Source organism: Aquarana catesbeiana, linkage group LG08 (assembly GCF_042186555.1).
Source record: "Aquarana catesbeiana isolate 2022-GZ linkage group LG08, ASM4218655v1, whole genome shotgun sequence".
NCBI classification, from domain to species: domain Eukaryota; kingdom Metazoa; phylum Chordata; class Amphibia; order Anura; family Ranidae; genus Aquarana; species Aquarana catesbeiana.
In genome coordinates, this window is record NC_133331.1 from 229,010,730 (window position 1) to 229,020,551 (window position 9,822).

The 9,822-nt window shown below is 36.7% G+C and overlaps 1 long non-coding RNA gene across 1 annotated transcript in view; it reads left to right on the forward strand.

The window, feature by feature from the left end:
- Positions 1-8,201, forward strand: part of LOC141105338 (uncharacterized) — a 32,155-nt gene extending 23,954 nt beyond the window's left edge. The window contains exon 3 of the long non-coding RNA XR_012235576.1: positions 7,969-8,201. This is a non-coding gene — a long non-coding RNA (uncharacterized lncRNA). The remainder of the gene's footprint in view (positions 1-7,968) is intronic.
- Positions 8,202-9,822: the final 1,621 nt, after the last annotated feature.

The following is a 9,822-nucleotide window of genomic DNA, read 5'->3' on the forward strand; positions in this document are numbered from 1 at the left end:
TTAGGTAGAACTAACCCATTGTCTGATAATAAATTCAGTTTTTCTATGACTACTAGGTATACTAATCAGTATTTTTCAGTCCAAAAAATTTTGACTAAACATTGGAGCATTTTACAAAATGATAAATTCCTAGGTCCTGTCATTCCTGACCGGCCAGTAGTCATTTTTAGAGGGGCTCCCTCTTTGCGTCACAGCATTGCCCCCAATGTCATCGACCCCCCCCCCCCCCTAAAGTAATATCATTTTTTCAGACTATGACAGGTTTTTTTCCCTGTAAAAAATTTAACATCTGTCAAATTAATTCCTTTAGAGGACGTAAATGTGAAAATTTCCAATCCACTCAAACTAATAGATCTTATAATATCGATTCTTTCATCACTTGCTCTACAGAATGTGTGGTATACCTTATCCAATGTCCCTGCTCCAAACAATACATTGGATGCACAAAAAGAGCCTTACATGTGCGTCTTGATGAACATGTGGGCAACATTAAACGGGGTTGTCCCAAACACAACCTTTCCAGGCACTATGCCAAATATCATGGTAAAGAAATTAAAGGCACCCTTTTTTACCTATTGACAAGATAAAACCTGATTGGAGGGGAGTTAATAAGATTAGATCAATCTCCAGGCTCGAAACCAAATGGATTTTCCTTGTCAAAAGAAGTTTATTGAGTATACAATGTTATAAAGATACATAAAGTAAGTTTACAAGGATCTATAAAGTAAGCTCATTGTTTTACAGTAGGGTTTATATAGGTAAATATCATGAAATTTCAAATATTAAACATTGGGTTCACGTAAACCTAAATTAAAGATATATATCATTTCCTTAGTTACTTTTGTAGGTATTTAAATGATTTATACCTACTATACATATTGTATAGAGTGTATATAGGTCAAATAAATTCTGATAATGAGCTTTAATTGTAAGGTGGAGAAAAGGAAAGAGAAAGAAGAAAAAGGGTTGAAAGGTAGAGGTATGGTCCACAAGGTTGTCCCGCTCCTCAGTTTATTATTCTTTTTAGTTCTCTTTGAAGCCTTGGAATGGGTGTCTCTGTAAGTCATTTATTCTGTTACCATGGCAACTGGACAGAGTCATTGAAGTTTGACAGGAACTGTTGTTTTATCCAAGGATGCCAAAGTTTTTCAAATTTTGGAATTTGATTTTGATCGATGGCTACCATCTTAGCATGGGACATTGTATTATTCATTCTGTGAATTGTTTCTGCTAGTACCAATGTAGGAGATTTCCATGCCTTGGCCACTGTTTGTTTTGCAGCCGTTATTAGTTGGATCATAAGTTTGAATTGAGAGAGTGTTAACCATTCCGGTTTTAGATTAAGTAAAGTTAAATATGGATCTGGTTGTATTATTTTTTTAAATATTTTAGATGCAATCACGAAGACTTCCTTCCAGAAGGTTTGGATTACTGGGCACGTCCACCATATGTGTAAATGTGTGCCTATTTCTGGGCATCCTCGAAAACAAAGAGCTGAGGTATTAGGTGAATATTTTGCCACTCTAGCGGGTACAAGGTACCAGCGAGTTAGGACTTTATAATTTGTCTCCAGTGCTAAGATGTTGGGTGAAGATGACTTAGATGTGAGCCATATGTTAGACCAGTCCGTGTCTTCTAAAGTTCGTCCCAGGTCCTCCTCCCACCTCTGAACGTAAGAGGGTCTATTAAGATTTGCTACTCCATATAATTGATTATAAAGTGATGAAATTGTACCTTTAGCAAATGGATCTTTTGTACAGATTGATTCAAAAATGGATAATTGGGATAATGGTGTATCCCCCTTTAGGAATGGTGTATAGAAATTTTTGATTTGGAGATATCTAAATATCTCAGAGTTTGGTAGATCATATTTTTCTCTAAGCGATGAGAATGAAAGGAATGATTTAGATGCTATGAAGTCATTTAGTGTCTGAATGCCTGATGTTGTCCAAGCTTTAAAAGAATTTGGGTAGATCCATGCCGGATAAAAGGCCGGATTTCTGATAAAAGAAAGGAGAGGATTGTGTGGAGATTGTAACTGATATTTAGTTTTTAGTTTATCCCAGAGAGATAAGAAGTGTTTAGTTATGGGATTATGAATTTTAAAGCGGTCTTTAGGATCAAGCCATAATAAATTTGATATTAATAGAGGGTCATTTTCTGAAGCCTCTATAAATACCCATAATGGGATTTCCTGTTTTGCATGGTATTTGGACAGACTGGCCAAGTGTGCTGCTCTGTAGTAGTTAGTAAAATTAGGGTATCCCAGGCCTCCTTTATTTTTGGGAAGATGTAGTGTGTGTATAGGTATACGTGGTTTAGAAGAGCCCCATATAAACGAAGTTGCTCTTTTTTGTACTATTCTCAAAAAATAGGAAGGAATTGGAATAGGGAGGACTCTGAATAGATAAAGCAATTTGGGTAGAATAGTCGTTTTGATTGCATTAATCTTCCCTATCCAGGATAAAGGAAGTTGCGACCATTGTTTTATTAGATTTGTGATCTGTCTTAATACAGGAGGATAATTGGTTGAGAATAAGTCAGAATGAGATGCTGTTAAATGAATTCCAAGATATGGGATTGATTTTTCTGCCCATGTGAATGGGAGTGCAGCCCTAGCCGGGATCAATTCCATGTTTGTGAGGATTAATCATAAGGCCGGATAGGGCTGCAAATCCATCAAGAGCTGGTATTAAGTTAGGACCAGAGACCTGTGGTGATGATAGAAAAAGTAATATATCGTCTGCAAATATACATAATTTGTGTGTAATACCTCCTACTTCAATGCCAGTTATAGTTTGGTTTGTTCTGATGTATTGGGCCATGGGTTCGAGTATAAGGGCAAATAATAAGGGAGATAATGGGCAACCCTGTCGGGTACCTCTTTCGATATTAAAGGCTTCAGATTTGTATCCAGCATATTTTATATAGGCTTTGGGTTTATTATATAATGCTTTGATCCATGTTAAAAAGTGGGGTCCAAAACCCCATTTTTGTAATGAATATTGCATATATTGCCAGGATACTGTGTCAAATGCCCTCTTAATATCGAGAGATAGAAAACATAAAGGGATTTTCCGTTTTTTAGCAATATGTGCCAATAACACTGCCCTGCGTATATTATCGCCTGCCTGTCTATTTGGCATGAAGCCTACTTGATCTCTATGTATTAATTTTCCTATAATGCTATTGAGGCGTTTTGCTATTATTTTTGCTAATAATTTAATATCGAGGTTTAACAGAGAGATAGGCCGATAATTCACACAGGAAGTATCATCAGAAAGGGGTTTTGGGATCATACAAACAATTGCCATTAGTGTTTCTTGCCGAAAAGAATGTCCATCTAGAAGTTTGTTAAAAGTTTCAGTGAGAATGGGAGAGAGTATTTCTGAGAATGTTTTATAGTATAAAGCCGAGTAGCCGTCTGGGCCTGGTCTTTTGTTAAGTTTTAGGTCTTTTATGGCGTTAGCAACTTCATCTATAGTTATAGGCTCATCCAAACTGTTTTTTTGATTCTGAGATAACTCAGGTAAGGTTATTTTTGAGAAGAAGGATTCAGCCTCTGTAGGATTAAATTCATTGTTTGTCTTGTATAAAGTTGCGAGATGTGAGTGAAATTTATGGACTATTTTAACTGGATTACAAGTGTAAACATTTTTTGATAATTTCAAACGTATTGGTTTGAAAGATTTGTTAGTTGAATTTAATGCCCAAGCCAAATATGTACCTGGTTTGTTTGTATTCATGTAGAAATTGTGTTTGGAGCGTTTGAGGGATTTATCAACTGACTCAGTGAGAAATAGATCGTATTCCAATCTAGATTTTTCCAGATGAGATTTTGTACTCTGAGATGGATTATCTTGAAATGATATGTAAGCTGCATTAAAATTGAGTTCTAGTTTTTTTGCTAGATTCTTGCGTTCCCGTTTAAATAGTGCCATTTGTCTTTGTATTGTACCACGCAAGACAGGCTTATGAGCTTCCCACAGTGTTATTGGGGAGATGTCTGTTGTATTATTAATTGATATGTATTCCTTTAAAGCTTGTTCAATGGCCATCTGATGTAGTGGGTGTTTGAGCATTATGTCCGGTCATGCGCTTTTGGTATGGCTGAGGCTATAGTAGTGTATACTGCATTATGGTCAGACCACGGAATCGGAATTATATCTGATGCAATAATTTCTGGTATCATTCCTATTGTTAGAAAAATATGATCTATTCTGGTGAAGGTTTGATGAGGGTGCGAGAAATAAGTGAATTTCTTTTTCATTGGGTTACTTTCTCTCCACGAATCTACCAGATTGTATTTGGAAAGAAGTTGAGAAAAAGGTAATCTAGAGGTTATTTTGGATGGTGTAAAAGGTGATTTATCTAGAAATGGGAGGAGGACCTGGTTCGAATCCCCACACATTATCACTGTTCCTATTTTGTGTGTATTAATCACTTGTAATATATGTGAGAGGAATGGTGTAGGTTGTTTGTTAGGAGCGTAGTAGGAAATCACCGTGATTGCTGTATCCATTATATAACCCATGAGTATCAGGTATCTACCTTCTGGGTCTTTAATTTCTGATGATAAGGTGAATGGTGTGGATCAGTGAAATGCAATTAGAGTTCCCCTTTGCTTGGTACAGGCAGAAGCCGTGTAAATTTGTTGATAAAAAGGAGAAATATATTTTGGAGTAGAATCTTTGGTGAAGTGTGTTTCTTGGAGGCATACTATGTGAGCCTTCTTGTTATGGAAAGTACGGAAGGCTTTGGTCCTTTTTTGAGGGACATTTATTCCCTGAACATTCAGGGAAAGTATATTCAGTGGTGCCATGGCAATAGATCAAATAATTTTGACTTACTTTTAGTTATGCAGAGCTGACTGCGCAGATCAACCTGTGTGGACTGAAGAGATGAATAGATAGAAAAGAAACCAGTGAATTCTGGAGTAAAGAGTAAACAAAAAACATATGAGATTAGATCAGTGGTTCTCAACTCCTGTCCTCAGGACCCACTAACAGGCCAGGTTTGCAAGATAACTGAAATACATCACAGGTGATATCATTTGCTGCTCAGTGATTGCAGTATTCTAGTCTGCATCTCCCCAAGGTAATACTTAAAATCTGGCCTGTTGGTGGGTCTTGAGGACTGGAGTTGAGAACCACTGGATTAGATGATACATTGTATAAATTATTTTTTGCAAGTAATCACAATTTACCCGTGAAAGAGAATAAATATCTCTCTCAGGGGAATAAGTGCCTTCGTCACACTCCCACATAATATGGTTGGGAGAATGAGGAGGGCTAATGGGGGTACACGGATCTTCCGCTTACAGGAGAGAAGTGCTATGTCAAAAGACATCAAAATGATGTTTCATTAATTGGAGTGCAGAATATAGTTTTTGTTGAAATTATTTATTCCAGGGAGGTTGTATATGGTTAGTATTGCCCTAGCCTAAATAATTCAGTTAGAAAGGTACTGTTAATAACTTTGGTATTGATGAAGATAGTTTGAATTATTTTGGGATTTTAACCCTTTTACAGTAAACAATTACATATTTTATTCATATGCAACTGTTTAGATATGTTAACTCATAAAATTGAGGTTGTATTGCTTCAGAGTAGAATAAACAAAAACATAATTCTAGGAACTAGTTAGGTAATAATATATTTGTTTTAAGAAAAGAAAGAAAAAGCTTCCATTACTTCTGGGTTATTGAACATATTTGTCCTAAAAAGTAATACATCTATTGTTATTACCTGATAATATATAACTGAACAAGAATTTCCTTATTTCACTTGTATATTCTAAGGCTATATGAATCAGAAGTAATAAGAAATATAACTGGAATGTAACATGATCCCACACAGTGTGTGACTATCAGAATGCAGTTACATTCAGTTATAAATATAGGTTTTTTATAGAGAACCATCTCTTAGTATAATAAATGAAGAGATATCAGGAATTAGGATGTCAGTCCATTGAATCTTCTTGGTCCATGGATGATGTGGCATAACGGCCTCTTTTGTGAGAATGATGATTCCCATTTTGTTCTGAAATTTTCTGGGTGCTGCCTGAAGGTGAAGATGATGCCATTCTTCTGCGTGTGGGAGTGTTGCTGCTTGTGGGTTCTGTCAGATTTAATTTTAAAAGGGTTTGTTGTAGTTCATCTGCTGATCTGCTTCTGTAAATTGTACCTTGGTAGTTAAATCTGACTGAAAAGGGGAAGCCCCATTGATACATAATGTTGTGGCATTGCAGTTCCATTAGTTGGGGTTTCATGGATCGTCTTTTAGTAATAGTAAGTTGGGATAGGTCAGCAAAAATTTGATAATTGTGTCCTTGAAAATTAAGTTCCTTTTTTTCTCTTGCAGCAATTAGTATTTGTTCTTTCGTTCTGTAATAATGAAATTTTGTGATTATATCACGTGGGGGTCCATCTTTCTTTTTGGCTGTGAGGGCTCTGTGTACTCTGTCCAGTTCTAAACGTTCAATAGGGATATCTGGCTTTAGTTCTTGTAATAGAGCAGTAATAGTAGATTGCAGGTCTGTCACAGTTTCAGGTATTCCCCTTATGCGCAAGTTTGAACGCCTGGCTCTATTTTCGTAATCTTCAAGCTTAGTTTGAAGTATTAAATTCTCTTTTTTTAATTGTTCCAATTCTGTTATATTTTCTTGGGTTGTAATTTCAATTTCATCCATTTTTATTTCTAAGGCTGCAGTGCGGTTTCCCAGCTCTCTTATTTCTTTGGTTAGGATTTTTGTTATTTGGTCTGAGGTTTGTTTTAAAGCCTTATGAAGCATCTTTTCAAATTGTAATAATATTACTGGGGATGCTGAGGAGTCTTGTGGAGAAGTTTGTGAGAGGATTTGTTCTGTATCTGACTCAAATGGAGAGTCTTGCTGTGACATTTTCTGTCTGTGAGAGCGCCCTGATGCTGTATCTTGTGAGGTGACTGGAGCTGCTTCAGCTGCAGTGAGTGCCTGTGAGCTCTTTGTGAGGTGATTTTTATTTCTGCCACGATTTCCTCCCAGTACCATATTTCCTGCCCAAACTTTCACAGTTTGTTCCCTGGGGCAAAAAGGTTCAAATGGATACCTTTTGAGCCTGCAGGCTCCGCTTTGTCCTTCTCTTCTCTCCTCATCGGTGTGGAGCTCTAACAATGCATGTCTGCTCCGCTAGGCTCCGCCTCCTGCCCCCCACCAAATGGATTTTCAACATGAAATCTTACGTGCCCTTCGGCCTAAACGTCGACTGGGACATTAATTGCTTTATCAATAATGCATAACTATTGGCTATTTAATTTTAAATGTTTTGTGTTATTTTGTTATCTGTTAATTTTTAATTAAATTTTTAATTTTATTTTTATCTGATTTTTCATATGGTATTTTAGCTTTGTATTCATATTGCACATGTTGTTAATAATTTACATGGTTCGCATGAATATGTGTAATGTTAGTTGATTGTACCACTTACGTCTGTCTCGGCTTCCAATCCCTGTTTTTTGCTGTGACTTGTAATTTATTATTACCATTCTTTTAAGTTGTTACTTCCATTTTTGCCACAAGATGGAGCTAATATCCATGGCTTCCTCTTTTTGTTTATCTTTAGTCAGTTTGCCATTAATCAAAATGGCGCTGGCTTCAGCTCTCTGTTACTATCATTACGGTGGCCCTTACTCAAAATCGCTACTAATATATCATATGCGTGGTGACCTAATCACAGCAGCCAAACCCTGACGACGTCCTATCATGATGAAACGCGTAGGGCGGGCCTGTGATCGTGACGTCATCACGTTTGTCTCTTTGGAGATCGTAGCCTTTCGATGATACAGCAATAAGCAGGTGGAGGAAGCTCGAGGAGACGCCAATACACTTGTTTATACAATGCGCTAATACCAGCTTGATTTTGTAAGTGCAATCTTACTCGTTTTATTACATACTGCACTATGGGCGATACTTTTTTCTTATATCTCGTAGTGATACAGATCCAGCTGATCAGGACATCCGTTCAGGTTTCTGGGAGACCCAATTCCCTGGGCTTGGTGAGACCGCCATTGCGGTCATCCCTGCAGGTAAGGAGACTACTTTGGGTGCACAACTCATTTGGATGAAGGCTCTCCACTATTCTTTTCACGGTGATCAGCTGTTTTCACTTTCATGAACATTCTCAAACATTTTTTGTTACTTTTGGGATTTTATTTGTTTTAATGCCTGTTTACTATTACTCTTTTGAGTCTTTTTTGCATATTTTATGATCATTATTTTTGGAATTCCTTTGATGTTCTGTCACTTTATATTCTGCATTAATATGCTTTTATTATTATTACTATTATTATTATTATTCATATCAATGTCATTTGGAGTATTTTCCACTTTTTATATTTTTCATTTTGCTTTCACTGGATTGCTTTTGTCAAATTTCTCCAATCTTTTTGGGGATTCTGCTTTAGTCTTCCATTTACACTTTTTATCATCACTGCATGTTCATTTAATTGATTTCTTGTACCAATTTTTTCTCAAAATGTTCCTTTTTTTCCCCTATTTTGACTGGTAGGGACATTGCTTTAGTCTTGCACTATATATTTTTCACCACTACTGAATGTTAATTCATTTAGTTCTTAATATTTTTTTCAACCAATATTTTTGATTTTTAGAGACATTGTTGTAGTTTTCCACTTACATTTTTCACTACTACTGAATGTTAATTCATTTGGTCATTAATTTTGATCAATATTTTTAGCGCTGCACCCACTCCGCATTTTACACTGATTTTAGTTTTGTATTGAAGACTTTTGGTGCTGGCAGCTTTATTCACAATCAAATTTGTTTTATTCATTCTTTATATAGTTTTTTACTTTCAAGCGCAGCGTTAACCTTTTGGTTTTTTTACAGCAGTGAGTTTGCATTGCCAAGGATGCAAATTGTTGTGCTGATGGTGCGACGAGACTCGGATCGGGCTGTTGGTGTTTAGTAGGAGGTGTAGGGGGTCAGTAGGAGGTGTGGGGGTTTAGTAGGAGGTGTGGGGGTTAGTAGGAGGTGTGGTATGTGGGCAGAGGATTTGGGACATACTCCGCTGATGCGACTTGATTTGGAGGTGGCTTGTAGTGTGAGTGAGTTACGTGTATTCGTAACGTTCGTGCCGCTTAGGCAGTTAGATACGAATGGTCCCGAGCAGAGGGCTGCCATGAGTCGTTACGTCGCTGACGCGACTGGGCTCGAATGAGGTACAAATCTCAACGAATGAGTACAAATACATATAAATGATATGGTAAAATTTCTACGAAGCAGTGAAAATAAGGCAAGGGACTTTATGACATTAGGTGACGACAGTTTACGAACAGGGAACATGATAACCAACGGTTCCTTTGTAGGAATGGAAAGAACAAATCCTACCTGCGACAGCGAGCATGGAACAATCAACGAAAACCTACGAACGGGGAACTGCAACACCCTGGAATTCGAAAACACAGACTCGCGAACATGCAGTTAGCTGGCAGAGTCGGCCTGGTGACATAATACCGCGCACTGGAACCAACAAAGATCAGTGTGGGCGGTCTGCTTAAATGGGCTCCTCCCATAATTTCAGGCCACCATACTGGCCTTCCCATATATATATATATATATATATATATATATATATATATATATATATATATATATATATATATATATATATATATATATATATATATATATATATATATATATACCTATACCATAGTTTGTAGACTTTATGACTTTCATGCAGACTAACTAATATACATGTATTTGTTTTTGTTTTGAAATATAGCAGTGGCCTAAATTTGTAATGAAATATTATTTGATATGTTT